General features: G+C 46.3%; 1 protein-coding gene and 1 long non-coding RNA gene across 2 annotated transcripts in view; one reads left to right on the plus strand and one right to left on the minus strand.

Annotated features, from left to right (window-relative positions):
• LOC143848058 (F-box protein At3g58530-like) overlaps positions 1 to 23,182 on the minus strand; it is a 90,862-nt gene that overhangs the window by 25,966 nt on the left and 41,714 nt on the right. The window lies entirely within an intron of this gene.
• LOC143848022 (uncharacterized) lies at positions 5,279 to 10,217 on the plus strand. Its single transcript, XR_013235281.1, has 2 exons — positions 5,279 to 5,665; positions 8,794 to 10,217. It is a non-coding gene; the product is annotated as an uncharacterized LOC143848022 (long non-coding RNA).

Genomic DNA, 23,182 nt, shown 5'->3' on the forward strand with positions numbered 1-23,182 from the left:
TGCTTCAGGTTGATGGCCCTAGGCTATTAGGTATAGGAACAAAGAGAGCAACCAGGAGTCTTGGCTTTTTTATTGCTCTGCCACCTGTTAAATTTAAAAATATACCCAATGGTGCAAGGCTAAATTTAGGATGTTAAAGATTTGAAGTTAAATATTTGAATCAATGCTAAAAGTAGACTATGACATAAAGTAGATCATGACAGAAAGTGTGGGGAGTCGCAAATGGAACCAATCTCTCTCTCTTCCTCGTACCATATATGTTAATAGGGCTAATGAGAGCCCTCCTTCTCCTAAACTCAACTCAACTCAACTAAGCCTTTGTCCTAAACTAGCAGGGGTCGGCTAATGAATTCCTTAGAAAAATTTTATGAAGAAAGTGAAAGGATCTACTCTAATGAGAGCCCTCCTCTTTCTCCATTCGGTAAAATTTGTTTTATGGCCATTTTACCTCTAAAGAAACAGAACCAAAAGGAAAGGTGGGGGCTTCCATGTGTTTTTGACATAAAATGTGCATTGTGTTTCGTTTAGTTGATGCGTTTTGGGCATAAAATTTACATTGTGTTTTATTTAGATGAGTTACCAGAGTTAGTCACTGACGTTTATCATGTTAGAGCTGTAGCTTCCAAGTTATTGCTCATTCTCCTATTAAGAGGATGACGTATCAAGATGTTGATCTTATATCATCGAGGTCTCCTGCTAAATCAGGATTAGAATACTCTTTAATTACTACATTATTTTCTTGATGTATTGACTTATAATATTTTGTACTTTTTAAAGTATCTTTAGTTTTTTTAACAACTAGGCAACGTGCAACCCTGGAGCTTCTCTGAAATCTACTTAATTACAAGACCTAGACCTACGGCAAAGCATAAATCAAATATTGTATATAGCGTGGCTTAGACCAAGAAATGACTAGATTTTCTTTATTTTTGTTTACAAAAATGTTTTACTTTTTGTGTTAAGCTAATATTTCCACCTTGTTTTTTTGGGAAATGATATCTTCGCCAAGGTGTTTCGATAAACAAGCGCTCCACTTGCTTGTCGTGTAGTATTTAAAGGGATTCCAAAGGATATTACGGACCTCAAAAAGCTCTTTAAACCCTTTAAATACTACACGACAAACAAGTGGAGCACATGTTTATTGAAACACTTGGTGCAGATATCATTTCCCTTTTTTTTTACATAATCATCCTTTACCTTATTTCTAGAGGTTATTTAAAACCTTGTAAATGTAAAGTTTCTTTTTAAATTATTAATGCCTTAATTTCTTTGACGATATCATACGCAAAAGGAAAACTTCGTTGGAACCCGAGGTTATCTTTAAAGGGATTTTTGCTGATTAGTCCCTACATGGCAAAATAATTGCTTATTAGTCCCTAAGAAAAGCATATTAACTGAATAGTCCTTATAAATGTAAAGCATCAATTAAGTATAAAATGGCTTATTTACATTTCTTTATAGCTATTAAATTTTTTGTACATGTAAATTTATCTATAGCTATTTAAGGCAATGTTTGGGAGCCATGAGATTTTTTTCCATGAAATATAGTTTATCCAGTGGTTTGGAAAGGGGCAAGGAGGGTTTGTTGAAGAGGGAGAGAATTGAGAGTTTCAGAAGTGCCCAATTTCTCAGCCACTTCGGACTATCTCCTACTCAAAATTAGAGGTTTCTATCTCTTTACTATGCCCTCTCAATTCTCTCATCCTCCCACTCGCCCTACGCTCTCTCCCCACTTGGTAAACTAATATTTCATGAAATATAAGCCATGGTTGTCAAATATAGCCTAATTATCTTATATATGTAAAATTATTTATTGTTATTAGAGGAAGTCTAAACTGAAGGGAGCCCTTGCAAAAAAGAGGTGAAAGGGCTCCCCCATTGGCTGCACATCACCATAATGTTTGACTTTTCGGCCATTATTAATGCATGATGGTGATGTGTAGCCAATAGGAGAGCCCTTTTGCTAGCAAATTCTTTATTAAGGAGGGGTTCACTTTATATATAGTATAGATAAATGTTCCTTCAGCACGCTCGGTTGTTATGTAAGGTATTCAACTACAAAGATATTTACATTTTTATAAGGTATTTAATAGCTTCATAGAATTTTACATATATACGGTTTTAAATGGCACCAAAGTATTATCATTATAATTATGAGGAATGATTAAATGAAGGACTACCCATTGGACCATCCCACCAAAGTGCATTGATAACAGCACCAAAAAATATAAAATTAAGTGAACAATAAATGAATTTTTTTGGGTAGGTAAGCCGGGATTGAACCTCCGACCTCAAGGTTGATGAACAAAGTCTGAGACCAATTTACCAATTGAGCTAGGCTCAATCATTAATAAATGAACTTTGATGAGATGGTCCAATGGGGTGCCCTTGTAGTGAGAGCATCCTTCATTTAAGCATTCCTCATAATTATATATGGTACTAGTTGCAGATCCGTGCGATGCACGGGGCGGCCCAAAAGAGAAAGATTTATACCCAAATTAAAAAATAAAAAAAAAGAATAAAGAAGAAAAAATCATAACAAAGATATAGAGAAAATTTATATAGAGTGCTCCAACATCTCTAAATACAAGTTTTATATAGAAACATGCCATCTAATTATTTGGGTTTTTTGTGATATCACATTTGGAAGAAAGACCTGAAAGATATTTGATCAATCTTCTTAATTTACCAGAGAGTGTGAAATTTCCGACTTTGACATATACATGGAACATTACAACTAAATTGAGGAGACAACAGTTAGGGGCCGTTTGGCACCTTATGATTGAGTAACATGAGGATTAGAAACAACCAAGTTAGGACTTCTAACTTGTTTGAGCTTCCGGGGGAGATTGAGGAAAGGGGAAGAGGAAGATTTGAAGAGGAATTTGAGAGAGAGAGAGAGAGAGAGGAAACTCTGTTAGACCGAAAATCGGTAGCAGGTACGACAGTGACGTAAGAGCTGAGCTGAATGACCCGAGGAGCTGAGTCCCGAGAAATCAAAGTGAGGGAGCTAAGTTCAGCTAGACTGAAATGAAGGAACTGTGTTCTGTACAGAAGCAAACGAGGTCAGAAGACCAACCCGGGTGTTATTCCGGACAGGCCCTTTGATACTCAAGTCAGTATATGAGCAGGAGTGCAGAGCTAGTTTAAGAGTTTTGGAGAGGTTGTCCATTATCTTTTGGTTTGGACAGGTCGGCCTGTGATAGGCTTGAGTTTACCTACTCCAGGACAGGTGTCGGCCTATGATAGGCTTGAGTTTTTACACCCCATCAAACTCTATTAATACAATTATTCTCGAAGGAGTAGGAAGCAAAATAAAAGATTTTGGAGAAGGTCGGCTCTCTGTGTTCTTAAACGTAATTCATAAATAGTCAGCAGTATGTGTTTGTAAAGTAGCAGTCTTAAATTTGGGAATACCAAAAGAAAATATCGTCCATATTAGGTATCTAGGAATGATACCTAGACGTCTTTAATAAGGACAGCGAGTCCTTTCTAAAAATTTCTAAATTGAAATGAAATGGAAATGGCTATCTTGAGTAGTTAGGGAATTAAATGGAAATAGTGTCCCATGCCAAAACGAAAATATGAGCTTTAGATAGTTGTATACTATTTAAAGGAAATTGATGGGGTCCGAACTCAGCACTGATGGGATCCGGACTCAGCACTGATGGGTCCGAACTCAGCATCCAATTGGCTGCTGGCACGTAGCCCTCACAAGGACCGTTGGAAGGCCAACACCTGTCCCTACTAGGTGTGACACCTGGACCAATCGGGGACTTCCACTTGCCCTCCTTAGGTATGAGACCTGGCCCATACAGAGGCCACCACCTGTCCTAGACAGGTGGCTCAGAATCACTATAAATAGCCTTCACTTGTGCTAAGGTGAGGGATCTGAAAATCAAAACTCTAAGCCTTTGCTCTGACATTGCTTTGCACTCCTGCTCATACTGACTTGAGTGTCGAAGCGCCCGTCCGGAGTACCACTCCGGGTTGGTCCTCTGACCCTTTTCTTTCTTGTCTGTGCCCTTGTGCAGCACAGGACTCCACCAGCCCTTCAGCCGTGACTTGTTAGCTCAGCCCATCCAGCCCTACCATAACCTGTTACCAATTTTAGACCTAACAGATTTGGCGCCATCCGTGGGACCCGAAACAAAAAGCTGTTCGGAACCTCACTTAAGCAATGGTAGGAAAACACGGAAAGCATAAGCCAACCTCCCGAACGACCCGGGCTACAGCCCCCCGCGAAGGGAGAAGCGAGTGATTGGCCTCGCAGATAGAGGTCGGGGCACCAGGGGAGCGCAGTCCGACTCGATCGGACCGTTCGGACCCTACCCCGACCCCAAGGGAGATGCGGGCCCTTTTTCAAGAGATGACTGCTGTAATTGCGCAGTTTAGAAATCCGGCCACCGCGCTCCAGCAGCACCCAGCCGAAACCTCTCAGCCCGCCCAGGGGAGGGGAAGCTCCCCCCGAGAGCACACGCCTCCGCCCTGGGAGCAGACTCGCCACTCTACAAGACGAGATCACCTCTCCCGGGACAAGCATGTGCGTCCCGAGCCTCGCTTACATCACCGGTCACGATCGCCCTCCGTACAAAGGCATGACAGCAAGAGAGACGCCACGCACGGAGAGGGATCGCGGCACCGGCGAAGGAGTCCGGCTAGTCAGTCCGGATCGGCTATGAGCCCGCCGGCGAGGAGAGGGAGGCCCGCCCACCGGGCTGAGGAGCGAGAGGACCCGGTATTGCGAAGGATCCAGCAGATCGACCACCGGATCGAAGAGCTCGCCAGAGAGCAGGGCCGACCTGCTTCCCGGATCTTCACAAGCGCTCAACCATTTTCAGACAGAGTGCTCAACACGGAGGCCCCCGCGGGCTGGAAGATGCCCCAGGTTCCGTAGTATGACAGGACCACCGACCCCGTGGACCACCTAGAGACTTTCAGGACCTGTAGACACCCCATTTTGTTTTGTTTTAATCAACAAATAAATTAGTGTGTTAAATCCATGTGAGAACCCCATCTATCATTGATTTATATGTTTTAGGTCATTAATATCTTGATCTGACTTTACGGATCATCAATCGGGACAAAATAAGCTAGGGTCACTTCATAGCCCGGACCCTGATTCCATTCCGAGACCCGATTTCCGTAAATCGTTAGATCAATGGCAGATCATGACCTGGGTCTAACCATCCAAAACCACCTAACCTCTCCTCTCATCCTAACCATTCAAACCTCACCTAACCTCACCTAACCTCTCCTCCCATCATAACCATCCAAACCTCACCTAACCTCACATAACCTCTCCTCTCATCCTAACCATCCAAACCTCACCTAACCTCACCTAACCTTACCTAACCCCACCTAACCTTACCTAACCTCATCCTCTCATCCTAACCATCCAAAACCACCTAACCTCACCTAACCTCCTATCCCATTCTCCTATAAATACCCTCTCATCCCACCATCCAAGAGAAGAAAAAAGAACCCCTCTCTTAGAAAATTCATCCCTCTCCCTCATCTCTTCAAGGGTTCGGCCATCCTTGCCGGATCGGGTGATTTTATACGTTGGGTGATATATATCAAAAGCAGTCATTATCAAGCAAGGAATCATCTTCAAGGAATTAACATCAAAGAAAAATCAAACACAAAGTGGGTTTCCAAAGAGGTAGGCATTTATTTCAATTCTATGTAGGGTCTGTTTTCATGCATATCTTTTACTTTAAAAGAAAAACCATGTTAGGAAGCATGTAGGGTCCGTTTTCCCCCTGGTTAGCCTCTGGTTAGACCCTGGTTGCACCCAGGTTCGCTGCTGGTTGCACCCAGGTTCGATGCTGGTTGCACCCTGGTTCCCTACTGATTCGCACCCTGGTTCCCCTGCTGGTTGCACCCTGGTTCCCTACTGGTTGCACCCTGGTTCCCTGCTGGTTGCACCCTGGTTCCCTACTGGTTCGCACCCTGGTTCGATATTGGTTCGCACCCTGGTTCCCTGCTGGTTCGCACTCTGGTTAGACCCTGGTTGCACCCAGGTTCGCTGCTGGTTGCACCCAGGTTCCCTCCTGGTTGCACCCTGGTTCCCCTGCTGGTTCGCACCCTGGTTCCCTGCTGGTTCGCACCCAGGTTCGCTGCTGGTTGCACCCAGGTTCCCTACTGGTTCGCACCCTGGTTCGATATTGGTTCGCACCCTGGTTCCCTGCTGGTTCGCACTCTGGTTAGACCCTGGTTGCACCCAGGTTCGCTGCTGGTTGCACCCAGGTTCCCTGCTGGTTGCACCCTGGTTCCCCTGCTGGTTCGCACCCTGGTTCCCTGCTGGTTCGCACCCTGGTTCCCTGCTGGTTCGCACCCTGGTGCACCCTGGTCCGCACCCTGGTTTGTACCCTGCTTCCTCCTAGTTAGACCATGGCTAGTCTCGGGTTTGCTCCTAACTTAGACCCGACTCACTTGACCCTAACCATTAACCCAATCCAACCAAGTCATATCCCAACACAATCCGAGTCGCATGTCTGAATCCATTTGGCCGAATCTCATAAGCCCGCCCACTTTGAATTCCGAAAATTCAAACCCTTGATGATTCCAATATGCTCAATTCTTTGATGCAAATTCCCAATTCCAAAATCCCATTGTTATATCAATGTTTTTGAATCTCAAGTCCAATGCTCAAATACAAACCCGATTCCTGATCCAAATACCAAACCTGTTTTCCAAAATCCAAGCAACCTCCCCAGTGGAACTACGTGTGGCTTGATCCCCATCACGGGGTACGTAGGCAATTTGGCACTCCCAAGTTCAGTCGCACCTTTCTCTATCTTTCCCATTCCCTCACACTATTCATCATCTCGATTCATCTCGTGTCTCTCGGAACCATTGGATTATGGTTTCCGTCGTAAGGACCCTTAGAGCCCAATTTAGGAACACCGGTGTCGTGTCGTGTCCTAAGTTTTAGGGAGTCTTAGGTTTTAGGGAGTCCTAGAGTTAGGAGTCCAGCCTCATCACGGACGTTTGCTATGTATAGCAACCGTGCCATAGGTCTAGTTACACTAGTCACCCAATCTTTCCCTAGGACAAGCCTAGTAAACTAGGATGTAGGCAAACCTGCATTAGTCTAAGGGACAACTTGCATTCAGATAAGAATCATATAGCATCTTAGATGAAATCCTAAGATAATAAAATCCTCAACTTGAATTAAATAACTTCTCTTAAAACTGTTGAAACAGTCAATCCCGTCTAGGTCGGTGTCTTAGTTGAGTTAGGCATATGTAGCTTAGCTTAGGTGCACCGAACTACGTCGACTCTGATCCCAGTGAGGCTTGGGTACGTAGGCAGCTTGGATGTCTGATGGCATACCACCCGCGAGTCGGCACCACAAACAAATTGTGGTGTTTTGTATATTAATTTTCTTGTAAATGCTTAATCAAATCACTTAGGACTTTCCATGAAATTAGAATTTTAGGAGAACTTTCACTTAGATTGAATCCAGACAAATTAATAAATCAAGATACACATTTAGGATTCACATTGAAATTAGATCATAGGATGCATGTCACTTAGTTCGCACATTAACATAGAGTTGAATGAGCCATTTAAAATAAATTTAAAAGAGTTAGCTTTTGGAATCGAAGACCGATTATCGGGCAAGAATGGTGCATGTGGTGGATAACTCCCCATACCTTCCATTCTCGTAACCAGGTAGCGAGTCTAGATTTCTGGTTAATTACGGGTCCTAGATCCCACATCTAGGTGGCGACTCTGTCAGTCTCTTTCGTGTGGAATTCGGATTGCCTTAGTGATCCCAAGTTCACATAAAAGACGAATTCAAATCAATATTAAAATGCACACGCCAATCGCGTGGATACGAGAGACCAAGAGAGAGAGAGCGGCGGCTCGCGCCCCACGCCCCTCTCGCGGGATCATGTCCCACAGTCTGGCGACTCTGCTGGGGATCACCTAACTTCATTAAAATTCCAAAAGATAATTCATTTGAATTTAATTTAACTGGCTCATAAGAACTCTATCTCTTGTATACTTGTCAGATTAGTTTGTCTTGTTTTATTTTCTCATCACATTTTACTCAAACTTAATCTAACAAAACCTGAAGGCATCATAGATCGCGCGAACTTATTGCACACACTTACATCACTTGCATCTAAACCCTTGCATCTCACGTGCACACACGTCCTATTTTAGGAACCCGGAGTGTTATCTAGCATGGTTGACTGGGATTTCATCACCTGGTGCCTCTGTGCTAGAGAAGCATTCCACCCTTAGCCTGGTACCTTTATGGTACGTAAACGGATCTATTGTTCACGTACTGATACGCCGGACACTGGTACAGTATATCGAACATGGATTCGCGCTAAGGGAACTCTTGGCCTTACCCCTAGATTAACCCACACATGCATGTAGTATACGAACACATGTGCATCACATGTGTGAGCCTAGTTTAGGATATCCTACCCATTTGTGTCTAGATTAGACCGTAGTCCATCTTCCAATGGCTACGATCGGTCCTAGGTACACAAACAAAGTCATGAGTTGAGATCCTATCTCCACTCCGCTAGATTAGGATTAGGGTTGATGCCTTCAGGTAACACTGATAAAATGTGTGAAGAATAAAAACTTTCCCTTTGGGGTTAGGATATAAATCCCATCATTTCCAAAGATCTCATAGGATTAGTCATTCATGATCTATTCGTTGAAAGTAATCCTATGCTATCTCATCTAATCTTTTGATCGTGCGTCTTTCGTTCTTCTGTCATACGATTCGATCGTATCTTCATGCCATCCCCTAACTGGCAGATGCAGAATCTCACAATCTTTCGATTATGCGTTCTCATGATCTGATCATGCCTGGTCCAGATAATCCAATCTTGCTTGTACCCCTGGTCTGTTCCTCCTCTAGGGGCTACCTTTTTCAAGATTATTTTGCTAAGTCCTTCAGAGTTCACTCTCAGAATCCTTGAGCTAGGGGCATTTCCCTATGCGAATCAGTCATCATTGTCCAAAATTGAAAGTATCAGCCATGATGATGTTCAGAACGAACCAGCCTTCGCCGAGCCTTCAACGCCAAACAGTTGCGGCAGTTAAAGTTTTAGTCGTTTACTATTTTATTTTGAGTCAGCCATCATGGTCAGTACAATTGTTGAGTCCGGTTCTACAGTTCTAGGTTAATGCCTAGTCTAGGCAAGTTATCTTTTGTTTTTCTTTTAGAGTTGTGAATCCTGAACATGTTCAGGATAGGTTGTCAGATGTAGTATCTTTTTCTTTAAATAAAGTTTCAGTTCCAATAGTTCACTTGTGTCTATTTCTTAAGTGTGCTTCTGATCTTAAAATAAGACTCCCTCCTCAAATGAGAACAAAATTGACGAAACTCCACTTGAGTCACAACGATTACTTGAACAAGAGGAGGAGCGCCAATCTCAGCCTTTCAAAGATGAAATTGAAGTGGTAAACACTGGCACTGAAACCTTGATCCAATAAATGCCGATTGAAAATACATTACCCTCTGAAGAGTGTGAAGAATTGGTAAACCCGTTTTGAGGATAAAAAGATGGTCCCGTAAGCGTTACCATTAATGTCAAGAGAAAGACCCAGATAGAAGGTTCAAGAAAGAATGAAGTGAATATCATATGCTATGCAAGGGGCATAGAGTGGAAATAACTTTCATATTTCCAATCAATGACCTTGGTTCTCAAATTCATAACATGAAGCCAACAAATTCAAGATAAGAAGTTCAAGAGCAAGTATTGAAAAGTGGTCATCAGATATCAAGAGTTACAAATCCATAGATGGAGGATGTCAAGGAACAAGTTTCGCTCTATGAAAGCCGAAAGCACGCATTAGAATCTTGAAAGAAGAAAATCCATTATCTTACCTGGAAATGCCGTCAAACTCCGTGAAAAAAAAAAAGAGAAAAAAAAGAAATAAATAATCAGTACCAGACAGACTCTAGTAACCTAGATCGATTCCCAATCTGAACATCGAAAGGCCTCCTTTGGCCGATTAAATCCCAAAATCAAAACCCAATGTCAAAAGAATACCGATTTGCAAACCCTTCGAGCCTAAATCAAATTTTCTTGAAAACCCATCAAACTTGGGGCATTCCCCCGAACTACGCGAGACCTGATCCCTATACTGGGGTACGTAGGCAACTCGGTTGAACCGAGTTCGGTCGATTCAAAAAGGAAAAGAAATTCAATCCTTTCAAAAAAAAAAAAAAGAGAGGGACAAGTTCCAAAAGAAGAGAAGTTAATTGTTCCAGAAAGAAAAGAAAAAAGGAAAAAAAAATCAAACAATTTATCTTCAAACTAGGGGCATTCGCCCTGAACTACACACGACCTGATTCCTACCTTGGGATATGTAGGCGACCTGTTCACAGGTTCGGTCGAAATCTTTGTTGAGCCTTAAGCCATTCTTTGAAAAGCCCTATCCTACCTATAAAAGTCCTTCTGGTGTTCAGAACTAATGAGCTAGGTCCTGAGATACAATAAAAAAATGAAATGATGATGAATAAGAAAAATAACGGAGTTTGAAGATCTGCTAGACTGAAAACCTGAAAGGGCGGTCTAGGCAAAATTTAAGATCATTCCCCTGCTAAGTTGAAAACCCGAAAGGGCGGCTTAGGCAAAAGCTAAGGGGATAGCCTGCTGGATCGAAAACCTAGAAAGGTGGTTCAGGCAAAAGTTAAGGCTAGCGCGGTCCGCCAAGTTAAAAACCCTGAAGAGGTGACTTGGTCACGGTAAGAGAATCAGTATAAGAAGGCAACAGCCGGTATCAAGACTGAAGATCAACTGAAGTTCAAGCAAATTCAAGTGATATCCTCAAAACTGGGGGCATTGAAGCTAAGCAATCTTAGGGGTCGTAATTAAATTCTTGAGGCATTACTGTTTCGAGGAAGAAGTCCGGTGTTTACCAATTGAAAAACTATTCCTTGAAAGGATAGACTTACCAAACAAAACATTAACTAAGTCAGAAGCATCACTATGTTTGTCAGTATAGTCAGTCAATCTTTATTATTCTAAGTTCACTCCTTCAGGGCTGCTCAATCCTTTGAGTAGTGCCTTTCATCTAAGTTTTCTCTTTAGAAAGAGTCAATTGTCGTTCCTATGTCCAAATGATGTAACTGTCTTGGTGAAGGAGGCCAGGCCTAGGCAGCTCCCTGCAATTATACCTGAAAGAGCTCGAGAATTTAGTCAAACAACTTCATTTCAAAGAAGATCAGCTCAGAAAAATTCAGAAGTAGAAACATCAGAAAGCCCAGCTTCCGTAAAAAGATCATACCCCAGGAAGGCACCTTAAGCTTGGAAGAACCTCAGATGCAATGGTGGTTGAGCCAATTTCTCAGAAAGATGAACCATTCAAATTCATAATTCCCTTCCGGTTAGTTATCCTGGTCAAGAAATGTTTATCTAAACACCTGTCAAGAAGCAGATCCCGCTTTTCCATGTTAATATCCAAGAGAGTCGTTGTTCTAAATTACCAATCTCAAATGTCTTGTTCAAGGTTTCAGTTATCAAAATCCCCAGAAGACAAGACCAGCAGTCTCTTTGAGAAAAATCTTGTTGAAGTTTCATAAAAATGTTCCTAATCCATTCTTGCTAGTAATGGTTCTTCGTTCCAAAGGTTTGCCGTTTCATCATTCGTCAAAGTCCTAGTTTCCAACATCTTTGTCGGGCACGATCCATAATATCCCCGATTTCATTGAGTTCAAAAAAATAAAAAATTCATCAAATCCAATCTTACGTCAAATTCAAGTTCATGGAAAATCTCTAAATTCTTCGAGCCCGTTTGTGAACGGTACCTCTTTTCTCGAGCCCATTTGCAAATGGCCTCGTCTTCTCCTTGAGCCCGTTTGTGAACGGTGCCTCATCTCTCGAGTCCATTTGTGAATGGTTTCGTCTTCTCCTTGAGCCCATTTGTGAACGGTGCCTCATTTTCTGAGTTCATTTATGAATGGTCTCATGTCCTCCTTGAGCCCGTTTGTGGACGGTGCCTCATTTCTCAAAAAATCAAAAATTCATCAAATCCAATCCCCAATTCAAAAAATCCAATCCTACGTCAAATTCAAATTCATAAAAATCTCTAAATTTTTCATTGTTGAATTCATCAATCAAAGCTATCTTGTGTCGTCGAGCCCGTTTGTGAACGGTGCCTCATTTCTCGAGCCCATTTGTGAATGGTCTCGTCTTCTCCTTGAGCCCGTTTGCGGACGGTACCTCATTTCCCAAAAATAAAAATTCATCAAATCCAATCCCCGATTCAAACAAATCCAATCTTACGTCAAATTCAAGTTCATGAAAAATCTCATGTCCTCTTTGAGCCCTTCTGTGAAAGGTGCCTCATTTCTCGAGGCCGTTTGTGAATGGTCTCGTCTTCTCCTTGAGCCCGTTTGCGGACGGTACCTCATTTCCCAAAAATAAAAAATTCATCAAAACCAATCCCCGATTCAAACAAATCCAATCTTACGTCAAATTCAAGTTCATGAAAAATCTCATGCCCTCTTTGAGCCCGTTTGTGAACGGTGCCTCTTTTCTCGAGGCCATTTGGGGATGGTCTCGTCTTCTCCTTGAACCCGTTTGTGAACATGTTTCTCATTCTCTGAGTCCATTTGTGAATGGTCTCATGTCCTCTTTGAGCTCGTTTGTGAACGGTGCCTCTTTTCTCGAGGCCATTTGTGAATGGTCTCATCTTCTCCTTGAGCCCGTTTGCGGACGGTACCTCATTTTCCAAAAATAAAAAAATTTATCAAATCCAAATCCTTAATTTAAAAATAAAAATAAAAATCCATTCCTACGTCAAATTCAAGTTCATAAAAAAATCCCTAAATTCTTCGAGCCCGTTTGTGAACGGTGCCTCATTTCTCGAGTCCATTTGTGAATGGTCTCGTCTTCTCTTCGAACCCGTTTGTGAACAGGTGTCTCATTCTCTGAGTCCATTTGTGAATGGTCTCATCTTCTCCTTGAGCCCGTTTGTGAACGGTGCCTCATTTTCTGAGTCCATTTGTGAATGGTCTCGTGTCCTCTTTGAGCCCGTTTGTGAACGGTGCCTCATTTCTCGAGTCCATTTGTGAATGGTCTTGTCTTCTCCTTGAGCCCGTTTGTGAACGGTGCCTCATTTCTCGAATCCATTTGTGAATGGTCTTGTCTTCTCCTTGAGCCCGTTTGTGAACGGTGCCTCATTTCTCGAATCCATTTGTGAATGGTCTCGTCTTCTCCTTGAGCCCGTTTGTGAACGGTGCCTCATTTCTCGAGTCCATTTGTGAATGGTCTCGTCTTCTCCTTGAGCCTGTTTGTGAATGGTGCCTCATTTCTCGAGTCCATTTGTGAATGGTCTTGTCTTATCCTTGAGCCCGTTTGTGAATGGTGCCTCTTTTCTCGAATCCATTTGTGAATGGTATCGTCCTCCTTGAGCCCGTTTGTGAACGGTGCCTCAATTCTCGAGTCCATTTGTGAATGGTCTTGTCTTCTCCTTGAGCCCGTTTGTGAACGGTGCCTCTTTTCTCGAATCCATTTGTGAATGGTATCGTCCTCCTTGAGCCCGTTTGTGAACGGTGCCTCATTTCTCGAGTCCATTTGTGAATGGTCTTGTCTTCTCCTTGAGCCCGTTTGTGAACGGTGCCTCTTTTCTCGAGTCCATTTGTGAATGGTTTTCTATCCTCCTTGAGGCCGTTTGTGAACGGTGCCTCATTATCCAAGTCCATTTGGGAATGCTTCTTATCCTCGTTGAACCCGCTTGTGAGCGGCGTCTCATCTCCTTCTAAAAACTGTTTGAGAGCGATCTTTGTCCTTTCCCTTCAGAATCCATTCGAAAATGATATCTCATTCTCTAATTGCCCGTTTGTGAACGGCGCCGCATCGAGTTTTTATTATTATTCAAGTTCTAGGGTTTCATCTAAGGTTTTGCATTATGTTAAGGTGCGTTGTGTCTAGAGAGTCCTTTGTCGATTAAAACTACGCAAAATGGTTCTGTCATTTTTAACTTTGGTATTCAATGACTACGTCATCTCTACCAAAGAGGGGCATCTGTAGACACCCCATTTTGTTTTGTTTTAATCAACAAATAAATTAGTGTGTTAAATCCATGTGAGAACCCCATCTATCATTGATTTATATGTTTTAGGTCATTAATATCTTGATCTGACTTTACGGATCATCAATCGGGACAAAATAAGCTAGGGTCACTTCATAGCCCGGACCCTGATTCCATTCCGAGACCCGATTTCCGTAAATCGTTAGATCAATGGCAGATCATGACCTGGGTCTAACCATCCAAAACCACCTAACCTCTCCTCTCATCCTAACCATTCAAACCTCACCTAACCTCACCTAACCTCTCCTCCCATCATAACCATCCAAACCTCACCTAACCTCACATAACCTCTCCTCTCATCCTAACCATCCAAACCTCACCTAACCTCACCTAACCTTACCTAACCCCACCTAACCTTACCTAACCTCATCCTCTCATCCTAACCATCCAAAACCACCTAACCTCACCTAACCTCCTATCCCATTCTCCTATAAATACCCTCTCATCCCACCATCCAAGAGAAGAAAAAAGAACCCCTCTCTTAGAAAATTCATCCCTCTCCCTCATCTCTTCAAGGGTTCGGCCATCCTTGCCGGATCGGGTGATTTTATACGTTGGGTGATATATATCAAAAGCAGTCATTATCAAGCAAGGAATCATCTTCAAGGAATTAACATCAAAGAAAAATCAAACACAAAGTGGGTTTCCAAAGAGGTAGGCATTTATTTCAATTCTATGTAGGGTCTGTTTTCATGCATATCTTTTACTTTAAAAGAAAAACCATGTTAGGAAGCATGTAGGGTCCGTTTTCCCCCTGGTTAGCCTCTGGTTAGACCCTGGTTGCACCCAGGTTCGCTGCTGGTTGCACCCAGGTTCGATGCTGGTTGCACCCTGGTTCCCTACTGATTCGCACCCTGGTTCCCCTGCTGGTTGCACCCTGGTTCCCTACTGGTTGCACCCTGGTTCCCTGCTGGTTGCACCCTGGTTCCCTACTGGTTCGCACCCTGGTTCGATATTGGTTCGCACCCTGGTTCCCTGCTGGTTCGCACTCTGGTTAGACCCTGGTTGCACCCAGGTTCGCTGCTGGTTGCACCCAGGTTCCCTCCTGGTTGCACCCTGGTTCCCCTGCTGGTTCGCACCCTGGTTCCCTGCTGGTTCGCACCCAGGTTCGCTGCTGGTTGCACCCAGGTTCCCTACTGGTTCGCACCCTGGTTCGATATTGGTTCGCACCCTGGTTCCCTGCTGGTTCGCACTCTGGTTAGACCCTGGTTGCACCCAGGTTCGCTGCTGGTTGCACCCAGGTTCCCTGCTGGTTGCACCCTGGTTCCCCTGCTGGTTCGCACCCTGGTTCCCTGCTGGTTCGCACCCTGGTTCCCTGCTGGTTCGCACCCTGGTGCACCCTGGTCCGCACCCTGGTTTGTACCCTGCTTCCTCCTAGTTAGACCATGGCTAGTCTCGGGTTTGCTCCTAACTTAGACCCGACTCACTTGACCCTAACCATTAACCCAATCCAACCAAGTCATATCCCAACACAATCCGAGTCGCATGTCTGAATCCATTTGGCCGAATCTCATAAGCCCGCCCACTTTGAATTCCGAAAATTCAAACCCTTGATGATTCCAATATGCTCAATTCTTTGATGCAAATTCCCAATTCCAAAATCCCATTGTTATATCAATGTTTTTGAATCTCAAGTCCAATGCTCAAATACAAACCCGATTCCTGATCCAAATACCAAACCTGTTTTCCAAAATCCAAGCAACCTCCCCAGTGGAACTACGTGTGGCTTGATCCCCATCACGGGGTACGTAGGCAATTTGGCACTCCCAAGTTCAGTCGCACCTTTCTCTATCTTTCCCATTCCCTCACACTATTCATCATCTCGATTCATCTCGTGTCTCTCGGAACCATTGGATTATGGTTTCCGTCGTAAGGACCCTTAGAGCCCAATTTAGGAACACCGGTGTCGTGTCGTGTCCTAAGTTTTAGGGAGTCTTAGGTTTTAGGGAGTCCTAGAGTTAGGAGTCCAGCCTCATCACGGACGTTTGCTATGTATAGCAACCGTGCCATAGGTCTAGTTACACTAGTCACCCAATCTTTCCCTAGGACAAGCCTAGTAAACTAGGATGTAGGCAAACCTGCATTAGTCTAAGGGACAACTTGCATTCAGATAAGAATCATATAGCATCTTAGATGAAATCCTAAGATAATAAAATCCTCAACTTGAATTAAATAACTTCTCTTAAAACTGTTGAAACAGTCAATCCCGTCTAGGTCGGTGTCTTAGTTGAGTTAGGCATATGTAGCTTAGCTTAGGTGCACCGAACTACGTCGACTCTGATCCCAGTGAGGCTTGGGTACGTAGGCAGCTTGGATGTCTGATGGCATACCACCCGCGAGTCGGCACCACAAACAAATTGTGGTGTTTTGTATATTAATTTTCTTGTAAATGCTTAATCAAATCACTTAGGACTTTCCATGAAATTAGAATTTTAGGAGAACTTTCACTTAGATTGAATCCAGACAAATTAATAAATCAAGATACACATTTAGGATTCACATTGAAATTAGATCATAGGATGCATGTCACTTAGTTCGCACATTAACATAGAGTTGAATGAGCCATTTAAAATAAATTTAAAAGAGTTAGCTTTTGGAATCGAAGACCGATTATCGGGCAAGAATGGTGCATGTGGTGGATAACTCCCCATACCTTCCATTCTCGTAACCAGGTAGCGAGTCTAGATTTCTGGTTAATTACGGGTCCTAGATCCCACATCTAGGTGGCGACTCTGTCAGTCTCTTTCGTGTGGAATTCGGATTGCCTTAGTGATCCCAAGTTCACATAAAAGACGAATTCAAATCAATATTAAAATGCACACGCCAATCGCGTGGATACGAGAGACCAAGAGAGAGAGAGCGGCGGCTCGCGCCCCACGCCCCTCTCGCGGGATCATGTCCCACAGGACCACAATGCTTCTCCACGGGGCGTCGGATGGATTCCTTTGCCGGGCATTCCCCACCACGTTAACGGGAGCAGCGCGGGACTGGTACTCGCGGCTTAAGCCCAGGTCCGTGGACAATTTTGATGATTTTGGGGATAACCTGGCCCGCCATTTCATGAGCAGCAGGAGACCCATGAAGACGACGGCTTCGCTGATGGCCCTCAGGCAGGGAGAAGATGAGGCCTTGAAAGTGTTCGTTGGTCGCTTTAACAGGGAAGCTCTCCAGGTCCCTAACCTGGATCCCTCTGCGGCCACGAACGCCCTTCTGGCCGGCGCCCGATCAACTGATTTCAGACGGGCAGTGGCTCGGCGCAACCCGCAGTCTCTCGCAGACCTGATGGCCGGGGCGGAGGAGTACATCTCGGTGGAGGAAACTCTCGCCGCCCTGGACTCCGCTGGCAGGAGAAGGCCCGAGGAGAAGAACCCTACCAAGCAGTGTAGGGATGATAAGTCTCAGAAGAAGGAAAGAAGCCCTCCCCGCAGGGAGAGAAGCCCTTCTCGAAAGGGGAGAAGCCCCCAAGCGAGAGAGCATTACACGCGGCTGACCGCGTCCAGAGCACAAATCCTGGCAGCCATTCGGAAGGAGGATTTCATCCGTTGGCCGGAGAGGCAGAGCTCATCGACGAAGAAAAACATGTCTCAGTACTGCAGGTTCCACAAGGACCACGGCCACGACACCAACGCGTGCCTTCATCTGAAGGAGGAGATCGAGCAGTTAATCAGCCGTGGGTACCTCGGAAGGTACTTGAAGAATGATGACAACAATAGTGAACGCAAGGAAAAGCCGAAGCCCTCGCGGCGCTCAACCTCTAGGCGACCGCATCCAAGCTCCGGCCCCGGCCAGCCCCCCTCCTCAGGTACCTCAACCTCAACCTCATGGTGTTATTGGTACCATTTCAGGAGGGCCGACCGCGGGAGGAACCTCTTCATCAGCCCGCAGGACATATGCCCGGCAGGTGAACGCCGTCCATACCTGCAGCAAGAAGGCCAGGCTAGAGAACGAGATATCTTTTTCAGATGCAGATCTCGATGGCCTGATCCTCCCGCATGATGATGCCCTGGTCATCACCATGCTGGTGGCCAACTGGGAAATGAAGAAGATCTTGGTCGACAAGGGGAGTTCCGCGGACATCCTCTATTATCACGCTTTCAAGCAGATGCTGATCGGAACCGACCGCCTGAAGCCGGCCAACTCGGATCTGTTCGGGTTCTCCGGAGAGGTTGTCAAAGTCGAAGGGCAGATCGAGCTTCCAGTCCTTATCGGGGAGCCGCCCTGCCAATCCGTCACCATGGTAAACTTCTTGGTGGTAAAGGCCAAGTCAGCCTACAATGCTATCTTGGGCCGCCCCGGCCAGAATCTCCTCCGAGCCGTTCCTTCCGCCTATCATCAGAAGATGAAGTTCAGTACACCAGGGGGTGTAGGGGAAGTCAGAGGGGACCAGCCCCAGTCAAGGCAGTGCTATGCAGCGGCACTGAAAGGAAAGAATGCGTTCGAATCTCTGTCGATCGAGCTGTTTGATCTAAGGAATGAAACCCAGATCACAGTAAACGAGCCGGCCGAGGACGTCATATCTGTCCCGTTATATAGCGGCGATGACCAGAGGGTTGTTCAGATCGGCTCTGCCCTGCCAGAGGCCGCGCAGCAGGATCTCGTTCAGTTCCTCAGAGCCAATGCAGACGTCTTTGCCTGGGCTCCTTCAGACATGCCCGGCATCGACCCTGCAATTAGCACCCATGAGCTCGGGGTTGATCAGACCTGCAAGCCCGTGAAGCAGAAGAGGAGGCACTTTGCACCAGAGAGGCGAAGGGCCATCAGATAAGAGGTGGAAAGGCTTCTGAAGGCCGACTTCATTCGCGAGATCCAGTATCCGGACTGGCTCGCGAATGTTGTGATGGTGAAGAAGTCTAATGGGAAGTGGAGGACGTGCATAGATTTTACAGACCTGAACAAGGCCTGCCCTAAGGACAGCTACCCGCTCCCAAAGATTGATCAGCTCATCGACGCTACCGCAGGTCACGAGCTGTTAAGCTTCATGGACGCCTTCTCAGGATATAATCATATCAGAATGCATGAGCCCGACATTCCGAAGACATCCTTTGTAACCGATCGGGGGACTTATTGCTATCGAGTTATGCCTTTCGGACTGAAGAACGCAGGGGCCACCTACCAGCGGCTCGTCAACAGATTGTTCAAAGAGCAAATCGGCCGCAATATGGAAGTCTACGTGGACGATATGCTGGTCAAGAGCAGAGCTGCCTGTAATCATGTTGCCGACCTCGAAGAAGCATTTCAGGTCTTGAGGGACCACAACATGAAGCTCAATCCGACCAAGTGTACGTTCGGCGTCGGAGCGGGCAAGTTTCTGGGCTTCATTGTAAGCCAGAGAGGGATAGAAGCGAATCCTGAAAAAATCAAGGCGGTGATGGAGCTGACTCCACCCAGAACTATCAGAGAGGTACAGCGCCTGACCGGACTAGTGGCTGCCCTGGGGCGGTTCATCTCTAAGTCCGCAGAAAGATGTCTTCCGTTCTTCAACGCAGTCAAGGGTATAAAAACCGCGCCCTGGACTCCGGAGTGCCAAGCGGCGTTTGAGGAGCTGAAACAGTACTTGTCCTCTCCCCCGTTGCTGTCAAAGCCAGAGCCAGGAGAAGAGCTGATTCTGTATCTCTCAGCGGGACCTTTGGCAGTCGCAGCAGTACTGATCAGAGAGGAGTACCACCAGCAAAAGCCGATCTACTATGTCAGTAAGGTCCTCCATGATGCAGAGACAAAATATCAGCGGGTCGAGAAGCTCGTATACGCCCTCGTTATGGCGGCCAGAAAATTAAGGCCGTATTTCCAGGCGCATACGATCAAAGTCCTGACAGGACAGCCCCTGAGGCAGATCCTCCACCGCCCAGACACTTCAGGTCGTCTTGTGAAGTGGGCCGTAGAGCTCAGCGAATTTGACATCAAATATCTGCCCAGGCCTGCAATCAAAGCCCAGGTGCTTGCGGATTTCATAGCTGAATGTACCATGCCAGATTCGAACCCCGGGGCAGAAGCAACACTTCCTACAGCAGCAGAACCGGCTATACCCGAGCATCAGGTCGAAGCCGAAGCGGTCCCGCTTACAGGGCCCGAGGATGCACCTCCCCCGACCAGTCCACTTCCGTGTTCTGAAGAGCCGCTCTGGGAGGTGCATGTCGACGGATCTTCAAATAAAAGTGGCAGCGGTGCCGGGCTTGTTCTTACAGGACCACATGATTTCGTCCTGAATTATGCCCTGAGGTTTGGATTCCGTGCGTCAAACAATGAGGCAGAGTACGAAGCCCTCATCGCCGGAATGAACCTCGCCGCTCAGGCCCGCGCTCAGAAGCTGAAAGCGTACTGTGATTCGCAGCTAGTCGTATGTCAGGCTCAAGGAGTATATGAAGCCCGTGAAGAGCGAATGATCAAATATCTGCGAAAGGTCCGTGTTCTGGCCGGCAAGTTCGAAAGTTTTGAGCTCATCAGAGTCCCCCGGGCTGAAAATACAAAGGCTGATGTGCTCTCAAAACTGGCGGCTTCAGGCTACACCACTTTCAAAGAAATCCGTATGGAGTTCCTAAAGACCTCCAGTATTGATGACCAGCCCGTCGTAGTAATGCAGATCGACGACGAGCCGTGCTGGATGGATGAGATCATCAGATATCTGCGCAGCGGAGAACTCCCCGGGGAGAAAAAAGAGGCCAGAAAAGTCGTACAGCGAGCAGCAAGGTTTTCATTTGACGGCGAGACTCTATACAAGAGATCTTACACCCTCCCGTACTTGAAGTGTCTTCGGCCCACCGACGCCCTGTATGCCCTGCGAGAGACCCATGAGGGGATTTGCGGAGAGCACCTTGGGGGCAAGGCCCTGGCCATCAAAGTCCTTCTCAGAGGCCTGTACTGGCCTACATTGAGACAAGATGCACTGAGCCTTGTGAAGAAGTGCGAGAAATGTCAGAAATTTTCTCCCGCCTTTCACCAGCCTGCCGTGCCGATGGCTCCAATCATCAGCCCTCTCCCTTTTGCTATTTGGGGAATGGACATCTTAGGTCCTTTTCCGCCGGCCTCCGGAGGCCGTGAGTTCGTCGTTGTCGCCATCGACTACTTTACGAAGTGGGTAGAAGCTGAACCCCTGGCCAAGATCACCGAGCAGAACGTCCAGAACTTTTTCTGAAAATCAGTGGTGTGCAGATTTGGGATACCCCGGGTCCTCATAACGGACAATGGCAAACAGTTTGACTCGAGAAATTTCAGAAAGTTTTGTGCGGATCTAAAGATTGAGCAAAGGTTCACTTCAGTGGCACACCCTCAGACCAATGGGCAGACTGAAGTGACGAACAGGACTCTGCTGCAGGGGATAAAGAAGAGACTGGATGATAAGGCCGGACGCTGGGCGGACGAGCTGTACCATGTGCTCTAGGCGTATCGGACTACCCCACGCACTGCAACGGGTGAGTCGCCTTTCAATCTCTCCTTCGGAACAGAGGCTGTGATCCCGGTTGACATCGGCGTTCCTTCACCAAGAATAGTTCACTTCAACGAACAGCTTAACGGGAACGGGCTCCGTGCCAACCTCGACTTGCTTGAAGAGGTCCGTGAGGAGTCACAGATCAGGGCCGCAGCGTATAAGCAAAAGGTGTCTAGATATCATGACACGAAGATCCGACCAAGGGAGTTCTGCACAGGCGACCTGGTTTTGAGGAAAGCGACCGTCTCCCAGCCAAGAAAGGCGGGCAAACTCTCCCCGACTTGGGAAGGGCCGTACCGAGTCAAAGAGGTCATCCGTCCAGGAAGCTACCGCCTAGATACACTTGACGAGCAGCTGCTGCCGCACGCCTGGAATTCCAGAAATCTTCGAATATATTATCAATAGTCTTTTTCTTTTGCCTTTGCCTTTGAAGGCCTGTAAAAAGTCTCTGTAATGAAAGTTTAAAAAGAAATAAAGTGGAGTTGTCACTAAACTGTGTCCCTCACTTTTGAGTCACTAATATATGCCAACTCCTCCAAAAAAGACTCTAAGTGTTTGCAGACTTAGCTCTTATTCTAAGTGTTTGCAGACTTAGAGAACAGCAGTGGAGCACTCCGGCGCGTCCAATTTGGTGTGGAGACCAGTTCCGACCACATGGACCCGCCCTAGTGAAGACCTCCTCAAAGACCTGCCCGGCCTAGGCGTCTACATCCGAAGCCGGCCAGGATATGGCGCAACCGCTAAACGCCAAAACATCTGTCCGGCCTAGCCGTCTACAGCCTTAGCCGGACAGGATGCGGCGCAAGCGCCAGGCGCCAAAAAGACTCTAAGTGTTTGCAGACTTAGCTCTTATTTTAAGTGTTTGCAGACTTAGAGAACAGCAGTGGAGCACTCTGGCGCGTCCAATTTGGTGTGGAGACCAGTTCCGACCACATGGACCGCCCTAGTGAAGACCTCCTCAAAGACCTGCCCGGCCTAGGCGTCTACATCCGAAGCCGGCCAGGATATGGCGCAACCGCTAAACGCCAAAACATCTGTCCGGCCTAGCCGTCTACAGCCTTAGCCGGACAGGATGCGGCGCAAGCGCCAGGCGCCAAAAAGACTCTAAGTGTTTGCAGACTTAGCTCTTATTTTAAGTGTTTGCAGACTTAGAGAACAGCAGTGGAGCACTCCGGCGCGTCCAATTTGGTGTGGAGACCAGTTCCGACCACATGGACCGCCCTAGTGAAGACCTCCTCAAAGACCTGCCCGGCCTAGGCGTCTACATCCGAAGCCGGCCAGGATATGGCGCAACCGCTAAACGCCAAAACATCTGTCCGGCCTAGCCGTCTACAGCCTTAGCCGGACAGGATGCGGCGCAAGCGCCAAGCGCCAAAAAGACTCTAAGTGTTTGCAGACTTAGCTCTTATTCTAAGTGTTTGCAGACTTAGAGAACAGCAGTGGAGCACTCCGGCGCGTCCAATTTGGTGTGGAGACCAGTTCCGACCACATGGACCCGCCCTAGTGAAGACCTCCTCAAAGACCTGCCCGGCCTAGGCGTCTACATCCGAAGCCGGCCAGGATATGGCGCAACCGCTAAACGCCAAAACATCTGTCCGGCCTAGCCGTCTACAGCCTTAGCCGGACAGGATGCGGCGCAAGCGCCAGGCGCCAAAAAGACTCTAAGTGTTTGCAGAC

Source organism: Tasmannia lanceolata, unplaced genomic scaffold (genome assembly GCF_043159265.1).
Source record: "Tasmannia lanceolata isolate RefF3 unplaced genomic scaffold, GAP_Taslan_0.1 ptg000003l, whole genome shotgun sequence".
Lineage (NCBI taxonomy): Eukaryota > Viridiplantae > Streptophyta > Magnoliopsida > Canellales > Winteraceae > Tasmannia > Tasmannia lanceolata.